A 10,395-nucleotide genomic window follows, 5' to 3' on the forward strand; every position below is an offset into this window, starting at 1 on the left:
TCCTCCTGAAGTTCCCCGCTTCACCACATCCATAGCAGGTTTGGCTTGCCCCTACATTGGCAACTTGGTTGATCAGTCGTGCTGGCGCTTTACAGATACGAGCAGTGTGCCCTTTTCTTTCACAGTTTTTGCAATGCATTTCCCGACAAGCACCATTGTGGTGGAAGTTTCACTTGTTGCACTTAGGGAGACTCCCTGCATATTTCTTTGGTGGTGTCGGAGAGGTAGCAATCGTGGCAGCACGGATAGCAACAGTCTGTTGCTTCTTGGCGGGGTCCTGCATTGGTTGTTTCTTTTTACTGTTCCAGAACTTCCTCTTGTTGTTCCCTCCTTTTGTTTGGTCGGTGGTGGCTATCACGGTACCACGGCTAGCCCTGTGATCGATAAGTTGTTGTGACAATTCCTTGGCACTCTCAAAGGTAGTAGGTTTCGAGGCCAGTACACTATCTTGAATCTGAGATGACAGCCCCCAGAGGTATCGCTCCACCTTCTTCTCCTCTGGAGTGACCATTGTTGGATAGAGGAGTGCTAGGTCATTGAAGCGGGCAGCATAAGTTTCAAGATCTGTGCCCGACATTCTGAGGTTCTAGAGTTCTTCTTCGAGTTTTTGTATTTGCCCCTCGGGCAGTACTCCTTTAGCATCAAAGCTTTTAAATCTTCCCAACTTATAGAGTTAGCTACTGCAGGAGTAAGTGACTTAACTCGGCGATTCCACCAAGTAAGAGCTTTTCCGGTGAAAGTGAATGCTGCATACTTGACCTTGCTCGCTTCGGGACAAGCACAAATTTCAAAGACTGCATCGGTCCTTTCGAACCATTGCACCATGTATGTTTTGTATGATTTTGATGCTAGATCTAGTTATGAAATGCTAAAAACCGAGATATGTATTTTATTATAGCATAAAATATACTACTACATGCAAAGTATACTAAGAAAAATAGCCAAATGGCTTGACAACACTTAATTTGGGCTAAAAACTCATTTTTTTGACATAAAATGTTGAAAATACAAAGTTGAAGGGCCTAAAATGAATTATTTCGAAATCTGATGGGTGAGATGAGTCAAAACAGTTTACATAATGTATTTTCTGAAAATATACTATTTGGAGGGTTAAAAACATAAATTCCAAGCTTAATGGGCTAAAGATGACATTTTCGGCCCAATGAGGCCCAATATGCGAAATTTTCTGTTTTGGAGGGCCAAAACTGCATTTTTCTGTAAAACAGTGGACTATAAGTGATCCAAGTCCTTTTCAAAGGTTTAGAATGCTTTTTAAATTTAAAGGGGACTAAAGTTGCAAAAAAATTTCAATTTGGGCCAAAATTGTCAAACTTGCGAAAAGATGGGTTATAACCGAGAAAACTGAAATTTCAAGGACTCAAACTATCTTCAATGAAAAATATGCTGAAAAATATTAATTTCAATAATTTTTGGTATTAAAATGTCAAGAAAATCGATTTAAGGACCAAACCGGAAAGTTTTAAATAAAGGATTGAAAAAGTAAATTGTTACAAATAATGAGGGGCTGAAAACAGAAAAATTCTCAAGACTAGTTCAATACATGCAATTTGATCAAATAATGGTACCACGACTATCGACGAAATACAATACATTACAACACCAAAAGTCGTTGTCAAACGAATTGGTTCGGTCTCGAACCAATAAAAATCCGAAACTACTAACACGACGACACTATGACATTACGACATTACGATTCATAACTAATAACGATTGGGAAGTCACTATACATGCGAGTGTGCACAGACGTCTACGCACCACCTTTGGGCCCCAAAAGTGTAAAATCTTGTTTGTTGAGCCTAGCTAGCCCAATGACCTGATCTTAAGGCCCGAAGACCTCTCTCTCTTACGAAGTGTTGGGTTTACCGATCCGACATAACGTAAAAGGACTTTCAATGGCAAACAAGCTGCTGGTCCCCAAGGGTCCTTCAGTGCTGCTAGTAAAGTCGGGAACTCACGATTGCGGGATTGGGCTTCAGGCCCTTCGCAATTGCAATAGTCTTGAACGACGCGGGGAAATACCGAGGGTTTCGCACCTTCTCTCCTTCCCTCCGGTCGTGGGACTACACAAGTCCGGGAGGATTGAGTTGTGTGAATAATTACGAGTGACGCCTAAGGGATCGCTTGTAAGGTTGTCGATGGGACGTTTTCATTAACGCACGTCACAACACTTCACCACCCACTGTACTCGCAATGCCTCCGGCGCTCAACGATTACCTCTAACGCAACGAAACAACAGTATACAAACTAAGTAAAGCAAAGTGATAGGAAAACGTCGGGTTTTCCTAGGATTTTCAACAAGTACAATTATGAATTACCGGTCGAATTTCACAACTCTTACGCTTACATCTATAGAATTCAAACAACCATACTCATGGATCTTCGCATATTTTTACACTATTCTATTTTTAGAAAATATCGGATTTTCTGATGGTTTTCAAACAATACATTGGATTTCAAACACTACTTATGAACTCACCAACATTTCATATGTTGACGTTTTTCAAAATACTTGTATTCTCAGGTAACAGATAAGGTGAAGGATGATTTGTACTCTATGACGTTTTGCTGTGGTTTAAGTAGTATCAAACAGTTATTTTTTTTGAGAATGTAATGTTTTGAACAATGTAATGAATGTAAACGCTACCAGTTGTATCATTCCAAATGTTGGTGATGTATAATGTTATGTTTCATGTATATGCATTGTGATGGTATTCAATGAGTCACGATAGCCCTCGGACGTTTCCGCCGTCCGGTTCGGGGGTGTGACATACACTAAGAAGGGCTAGCCGATTTCACTAGCGAGAACCAAGTATCCATATTCTCTAAAGTCTTCCAAGGTGTTTTGGTGATTTGTGATTCCATTTGAGGCTTCCACACTATTGGGGCTAAGCTCTTAAAGCTTGAAGACATCAAGCTACATAAAAAGGTATGTCATCTAACTAGTACTTTGTAGTATAAGAACTTCATAATATGCTAGTTAGGATTAAAGCCTTGGAAAGTTCTTATTTGCATGTATAATAGAGAAAACATGGATCCAAGGTTTATAGGGTTGCATGAACACCATAGGAGTGTTAGGATGCTCAAAACCCAACAAACACAACACGCCAACACATACCTAAACACATAGGAGCACATGCACACAGCCACCTTCCACAGTGGCTGGTGGCGACAGGAAGGTGGTGAATAGAGGCGGTAACGGCTCATTGTCTTCAACAGCCCCCCAACAGCAGGGGTGGCGGCTAGGGTTCGCAATCTTTGACTGGAGAACGACAAAACTGCAACAGCGGGTCGCCCGACCTCTACAACTGAATCACGAAGGAGCAGCAATCCATTGTCTTCGTCGGTAACTAGGCAGCGGTGGTGGCGGCGCGGCGGCTAGAAAGCGGCGTTCGGGGAACCCACAACTATGAGCAACGAGAAACAAGGGTAACAGCTCCATCGTCTACTTCCAGTCTCTTAAAAAAATGTGACACCCACACGATGCACACATCGTCGACTGAAGGGATACGACCATAGTGGTGGCACTCCGGTCGCGAGATGGCGGCAACAAAGGCTCTAATGGCCGGAGATGGAGGTTACTACCTGTTTTCCCTTCATTACTGGTTGAACGGCGACATCACACGATGGATCCGCCTTTAGCAACGACGGAAAGCACCATGGTAGCTCGGTGGTCGGAGAAGAAGGGAGAATAGGGTGGCGGCCGGTGAGGGGGTGGATATAAGGTTGGAGGGTGACGGCTGCAACATGTATTAGGGTTAGGGTTCCTTAAGACAAATATATACCCGATGACTCTCAAAACATTTCCCATATTAACATAATCGATCCCTCCTTCCTTATTTTCTTTCAAAGTAAGTTCATATGTTACACTTTTAACCTTGCCTTCCAAAATCTTTACAAACTGAATCCAAAACTTACATTTTAAGCCCTGATCCCATAAATTTCTTTCATAATAGATCCCTAAATTACCAATAAACCCTTAAGCCTTCAAATATCTTCAATTTAAGTCCATTAATTACCAAACGCACCCTGACTTCTGTAATTATGACTTTTACTCCTCGAAACTAACGCCTCGCTCAATTATTATTCATTTTAGGGCTTCTATACATTTATTTATTTATTTTATAAACAGGTTGTTACATCTTCCCTCAACCTTTTCTTCTCTCACCAGCAGAGCCCTGCCATGAGTGGGCTTTCTTACTTCTTCATCCTCTGAATCTGTGGACCACACCTGAACTCCACCAAACTCATCATCATCACCAGTACCCTGCACAATTAAAGCATTCATGGTATTATTGGCAGTTGTTGATTTCTTTTTCTTGGTCTCCTCCAATCGTCTTAGGAGGTTCGCTTCTTCATCGTCTTCGTCATCCTTTCGGATGTCTTCCTCATCATGCAATCTTTAGCAAAATGATTCTTGCCTCCACAATAATGACAATTAAAACCTGAGTCACCTCCAATATTTTTTTCCTTCTTTGATTCTTTAATCTTAGAAACCGTCTTCGTTTCCTCTTTCACCTTTTCGGAACTGTAACTTCCCTGCCAGTTTCGGTTCTTATTGGCGGGGAACATTCTTTTTGATAAACTTTCTCGAATTGGACACCATCAAAGCGTATTCTTCACCAGTTAGATCATAGTCAGCAAGATCTAACTCTTCTTCTTCTTCAACTGCACTTTTTCCCTTGGAGATTAGAGCTAACGAACCCAAGCTAGAAACCACATTCGTTTCCTTTGACACAACACTCTCATGAGACTTCAGAATTCCCACCAGCTTCGCTAGAGAATAGGATTTGAATTGTTCGTGTGCTTTCACTGTAGACACAAGTGCCATCCATTCGGTTCTAAGACCATACATGAAGGTAACCTTCTGCTCAATAAACTTTCTTTCGATCCCATGCTTTATCATCTTACTAAGAAGATGATTAAATCGATCAAAAGCCAGAATAAGTTTCTCTTCGGGCCTCTGTTTGAAGTCACCAAATTCAGAAAGTAATAGAGTTTGAATTGAATGCTCCAGATCTTCATCAGTAGAATATAATTCCTTCAGCCTATCCCATATATCCTTCATTGTTGCGCATGAACTCACCAATCGAAACGTGTCCGATTGTAAAGCAAAACTAATCATCCTTAAAGCTTTAATGTTGCACTGAAACTTCTCTTTCTCGTCTTGAGGAATGTCTTTCACATCATTAACAACTTGATTGTACTCCTTTTGAGTTTGATAATTTTTGAAGTGCTTGAGTGAGCAAACGGACCAACTGTGATTGCTTCCCAAATCAAATACCCATTATCTTTTGAACTGATTACTTAATCTTTAAATTGTTGCATCCACACTTCATAATCCTGAGTATACAAGATTGGAATCCTTGTTGTCGGTCCAATACTATTGGAGATATTGATCGGATTTGATTGTGAATCATCCATAGACATTGTGATAATGTTTGATCGATAATCTGCTTAAGATCATACTTGTAATATATTGTTAGGGAAAGATCGATAATTAATGAGATACGCCAATGTGGAATGACGGCTCAATTAATATCAATCAATGCGGAAAACCCTAATAACTTCTTCAACAGAAGAGATGTGTATGAATTACACAGCCTCCCGCTCTGATACCAATTGATGAGACAAAATCTATAAGATTGTTTAGATCTTTTACAGGTTAATCAAAGAAGAACAAACAATTATATTAAATGAAAAAATGAACACAAGATGGAATCAAACAATGCTTAATGATTCAAAGTAGTCACGCCTCAGCAGAGCTCGATGAAGAACTTCCACTGTAGAGGCAAGCTAGGGTTTACAATACAATAAAGAGAATTGTTCAAAACAATACTTACAATGATGCATGCATGCACCTTAAATACTAAAACCCTGGAATAAAACAAAGCACGATTGGACAGGCCCAAACCGATTACAAAACTGGGCTAAGGACCGAGACCAAAGACGCAACTCATCTTGACCCAACAGTGTTCATGCCCTTTTATACCTAACGACCCTACTCATCCTTACGAGACAGGATCGCTTTTTGGGGGGATAAGGTCAGAGGCGCTAATTGGAGGTTTGTGCGCCTCTTTTTATCAGAGCACTGCCATTGACTCCGACGGTAATGCTATGACCCTTTGCCTTGTCTCCTGACCGTATCTTTTATCTTAGTGCTAGAGCGTCTCTGGCGGGCGCGAGCCTTTCACCAGGGCGCCCTGCTCTTAGGGGCGCTGGCAGGCGTTGAGCCCGCTAAGCTTGGCTCAGCCAGTGCGTCGGGTTCCTTGGTCGGGCGTGACTCTTCTGTGCTAGCTTAGGCACGTCATCACACATTGTATATTGTTTCTGTGTAAGTATTTAGTTTTCAAAGCCCAACGAGTATATATGTGAATGTGTGAAGTCAACAAGCATGTAGATGGACCACGAAGGCCCAATAAACATGTAAGGTATATTCCAGGCCCAACAAACATGTAAGAGGACAACTAAGGCCCACTAAACATGTAAATTATATTTCAGGCCCAATAAGCGTGTAAATGGACAACTAAGGCCCAATAAATATGTAAGGTATATTCAAGACCCAATAAACATGTAAGAGGAAAACTAAGGCCCACTAGACATCTAAATTATATTCTAGGCCCAATAAAAAGTGTAAATGACGTAATTGATCTGTTTGTTGTTACGTTGGTTGTTAAGCTTAGGTGTTTACCAAAATGACAATAAAGACCTATTTTTTTGTAAAAGACATTTTTGGTCCTTAAAACCGAAAATTTACAATTAATACAAATTTTTAATAAAAATGACACTTTAGGTCCTTTAAAATCAAAAGTTTACATTAAAGGTCTTGATTCGAGTGAAATAACATTTTTAACCTCACTTTTGTCAAAAAAAATCATTTTCGTCCCAAAAGCATAGAAATTATTCCTTTATGGCTCAAGTTTGATAAAATTATCATTTTCAGCCCTTATAACCAAAAATAACTTTTTTGGCACAACTTTATTTAAAATGACACTTAAGCCCACAAAAGTCCAAAATTTAACAAATTTAGCCCAAATACCATGAAAGCCCAAAATGAGGCCCATTATTGAAAGTTTACACTTTTAGCCCTTATAAAATCATGAATACTATAAGGATCCATATTTATTCAAATAATTCCTTTCAAAACCGTGAGTTACGCATACTAACTTCACTTTTTGATTATTTTGTCATTTTTGGCCCTCTTATGTGATTTTCTTAGTTTTAAACATCTTTATCATGTTTTAAACCTTTTCTTTGCATAATATGTTCTATCAAGTGTTATCTCCACAAATATCATCATATTTTAGCATATTTTCGAGTTCATGAAGTTTATAACACATAATCACACTTATATCATGAAAAACACACAAAATCATGCATATACACATAGATCTACACAAAACAACTTCTTTTATCCCCCAAAACATTGTAAAAACCAAAAATAGGGGATATAAACTCACTATGAGCTTTGAGATCGGTTTTGATGAAGAGTTTGGAGGAGTTTTCGGCTTAGATGCTTCCTATAAGATTTCAAGATTATGAAGTTTTAAGATCATAAATCACGAAATGAAGTGTTAAGAGGAGTAAGTTCATCATGAACATGAAGTTAAACACTTTGATGAGAAGTAGCTTACCAAGATGAAGGGATTTTCGGTGACAGCCTCTTGAAACACACATCAACCAACGAATTTTAGAAGGAGAAGTGGTAGAATTTCCCTTGTGTTCTTTGGGAGGTATGAGAGGAAATGAAGAATGTGATTTAAGTTTGAAGTGAAAAATGGTGGTGGGGAAAGTCTTATGGTCAAGAATAGAAGAAGAGGGAGAGAGACTGATAAGACTTTGCCTAGAGGTATGAGACTTCATTGTAATATGGAGGGTATTATGCATGGATATTCACCATGCAATGGTGAGGTGTCTCCCATAGAATTTTTCCCATATTATATATTTTTTTACATGTATATGTATATATATATATATATACACACACACACACACATATATATATATATATATATATACACTCAAATCCAAGAATGAGAGGAGAGAAAAGAAAAAGTTTGGGCCATTACTGAGTATATTCGAAATTATAAGGCTCGTGATAGGAGTTTTCGGCCCACTGGGCCCATATAAGGGTTTACGGCCCAATAAGGGTGAACATAATGAACTGAGACATTTTAGGCCCATCATGGCCCAAATGCTATGGTTTAATGAATGTGGATCCAATTAGAGCCCAATTAGGGTTCCTTGACCCAAAATAACCAAATTGAGAGTTTACTGGCCCATTAGGCCCAATAAGAGGATCCTGGTCCATTCTGAGTTTGAACCAGGATATTAGGGTTTCAAACCTACAGTTGAGTATATGAGATGTATTGAATTAGATTTTGAACTTCACGAGTGAGTTTTGGTTCAAATGGTTGATTTTGAATGACCATAGAGCATAATATCATCTTAAAGTTACAAATTACTCAAAAGTTAAGTATATAAGGATAAAATTTCCTAGCCAAAAATGCTAGTTGTGTGTGTGTATGTGTGTGTGAGAGAGAGAGAGAGAGAGAGAATGAGAGATTGGGAAAGAGAGTGAGAGATTTTTGTGAAGGGACGCCTCTTTTTTATAGTAATCAAGATTCCAATCCAATAACGAGTATCTATACTGATTTAACGGTCATATCTTGCTGATGTGACATTGATCTTATCCTACGCAGTGTTGAGTTTTTTGTGAAATCATAGTTTAAGTTCTTTTAAAATATTATATCATTTTATGCTCCATAAAACATTAAAACGTGTTTGCGAAAAGCCACTTAGCTAAACCAACGAATTGTTTGAAGGTTCGTTATTGATAAAATCTAGTTCACTGCTCTACCATCCCATTTTCACCACAAAAAAAATTCATCGTTATGGTAAACTTCCCAATTATAAATCCATTTTTAAGATAAACCATTTATTCAAAGTTAGATTTTGTCACACCCCGAAAACCGAAGGCGGAAACATTTCCGTGGTGGACTCCACGTTGAGTATCAAATCCAATGTACATAGTAACACAGTAAACACAAAACATTACATTACATATAATTGTTTACATTTGTTTGAAAGAAAAGTTATACAAGTTTTATATACATATATCATATGAACAAAAACAAAGACGAGTCTTCTAACGCTCCGTCTTCTCCAAAAAGGTGGCGGTGTATCTGTCTAATGCTGACCTGAGAATACAAGCATTTTGAAAATCAGCATAAAGATGGTGAGTTCATAAGTGGTTTAGTTTTGAAAAGAATGAGTTCCCTTTTTGGTTTCTGAAAAATTTCTTATCCAAGAAAATCTCATATTTTCTTATGTAAAAAAAACAGTTTAGTTATCATTTGTTACTAATTCGATTACGAGTTGTATGTTACCCCAGGAAAATCCCATATTTTCCTAAGTGTTTAATTAGCCTTTCATTACTTAATTCGTAGTTTAGATTTCGATGTACTAGAAACTACCACACTTAGAGTATTAGTTAAGTATTCTGATATCTTAGTTATCCTACATTCGAATGTTGATTATCTACTATACTTAGAAGTATTTTCGAATATTTGGATTCACTCAGAAAAGTACATTAACAGTATTTTCGAAGTTCTGGTGATTTCCAAAAGAGTACATTAAACGTACCTTCGAAACTCTGTCGACATCCTAAGGCGTATGTATTCGAAACTAAGTCGATGTCCAGAGGCGTACTTTCAGATTAATTTTGAAACTCTGGTGACACTCAAGGCATACACTAGTTGTATATTCGAAGTCTTGGCATCATCCAAAGGCATTATTTCGTATTCGTATTCGTATACCTATTCATATTTGTATTTGTATTCGTATTCGTATTTGTTCTATCCTATTAGCTATATTTGTATTCGTATTCGTATTCGTATATCTATTCTATTTCTATTCGTATTCGTATTCGTATTCATATTCATATTCGTATTCGTATTCGTTCTATCCTATTAGTTATATTCGTATTCGTATATCTATTATGTTCCTATTCATATTCGTATTCGTATTCGTTCTATTCTATTAGTATTAATATTCGTTTATGATTAGTATGATTCCTTATACAAAACATAATATGAAAACTTAGATTATAACATCTATTAAAGGAATCTACATTTAGTTTGACAATTCACTCTGCAATTCGAACAAATGGTTAATATGAGTTTCAGTATTAAAAGTATACAAAATATGAAACATTTAAACAGAAAATAATAAGTTTAAGTACAAGGTTTCCTTGTACTTTTGCTTCTATTCCCCCTGAAAACATTTGAAAAACATTTGAAAAAGGGTAGGGGTATGAAAAAGGGTAGGGGTATGAACTCACCGGTTGAGGAATGCTTCGGTTTGGATCCTAAACGT

Source organism: Lactuca saligna, chromosome 5, assembly GCF_052625555.1.
Source record: "Lactuca saligna cultivar CGN05327 chromosome 5, ASM5262555v1, whole genome shotgun sequence".
Classification (NCBI taxonomy): Eukaryota; Viridiplantae; Streptophyta; class Magnoliopsida; order Asterales; family Asteraceae; genus Lactuca; species Lactuca saligna.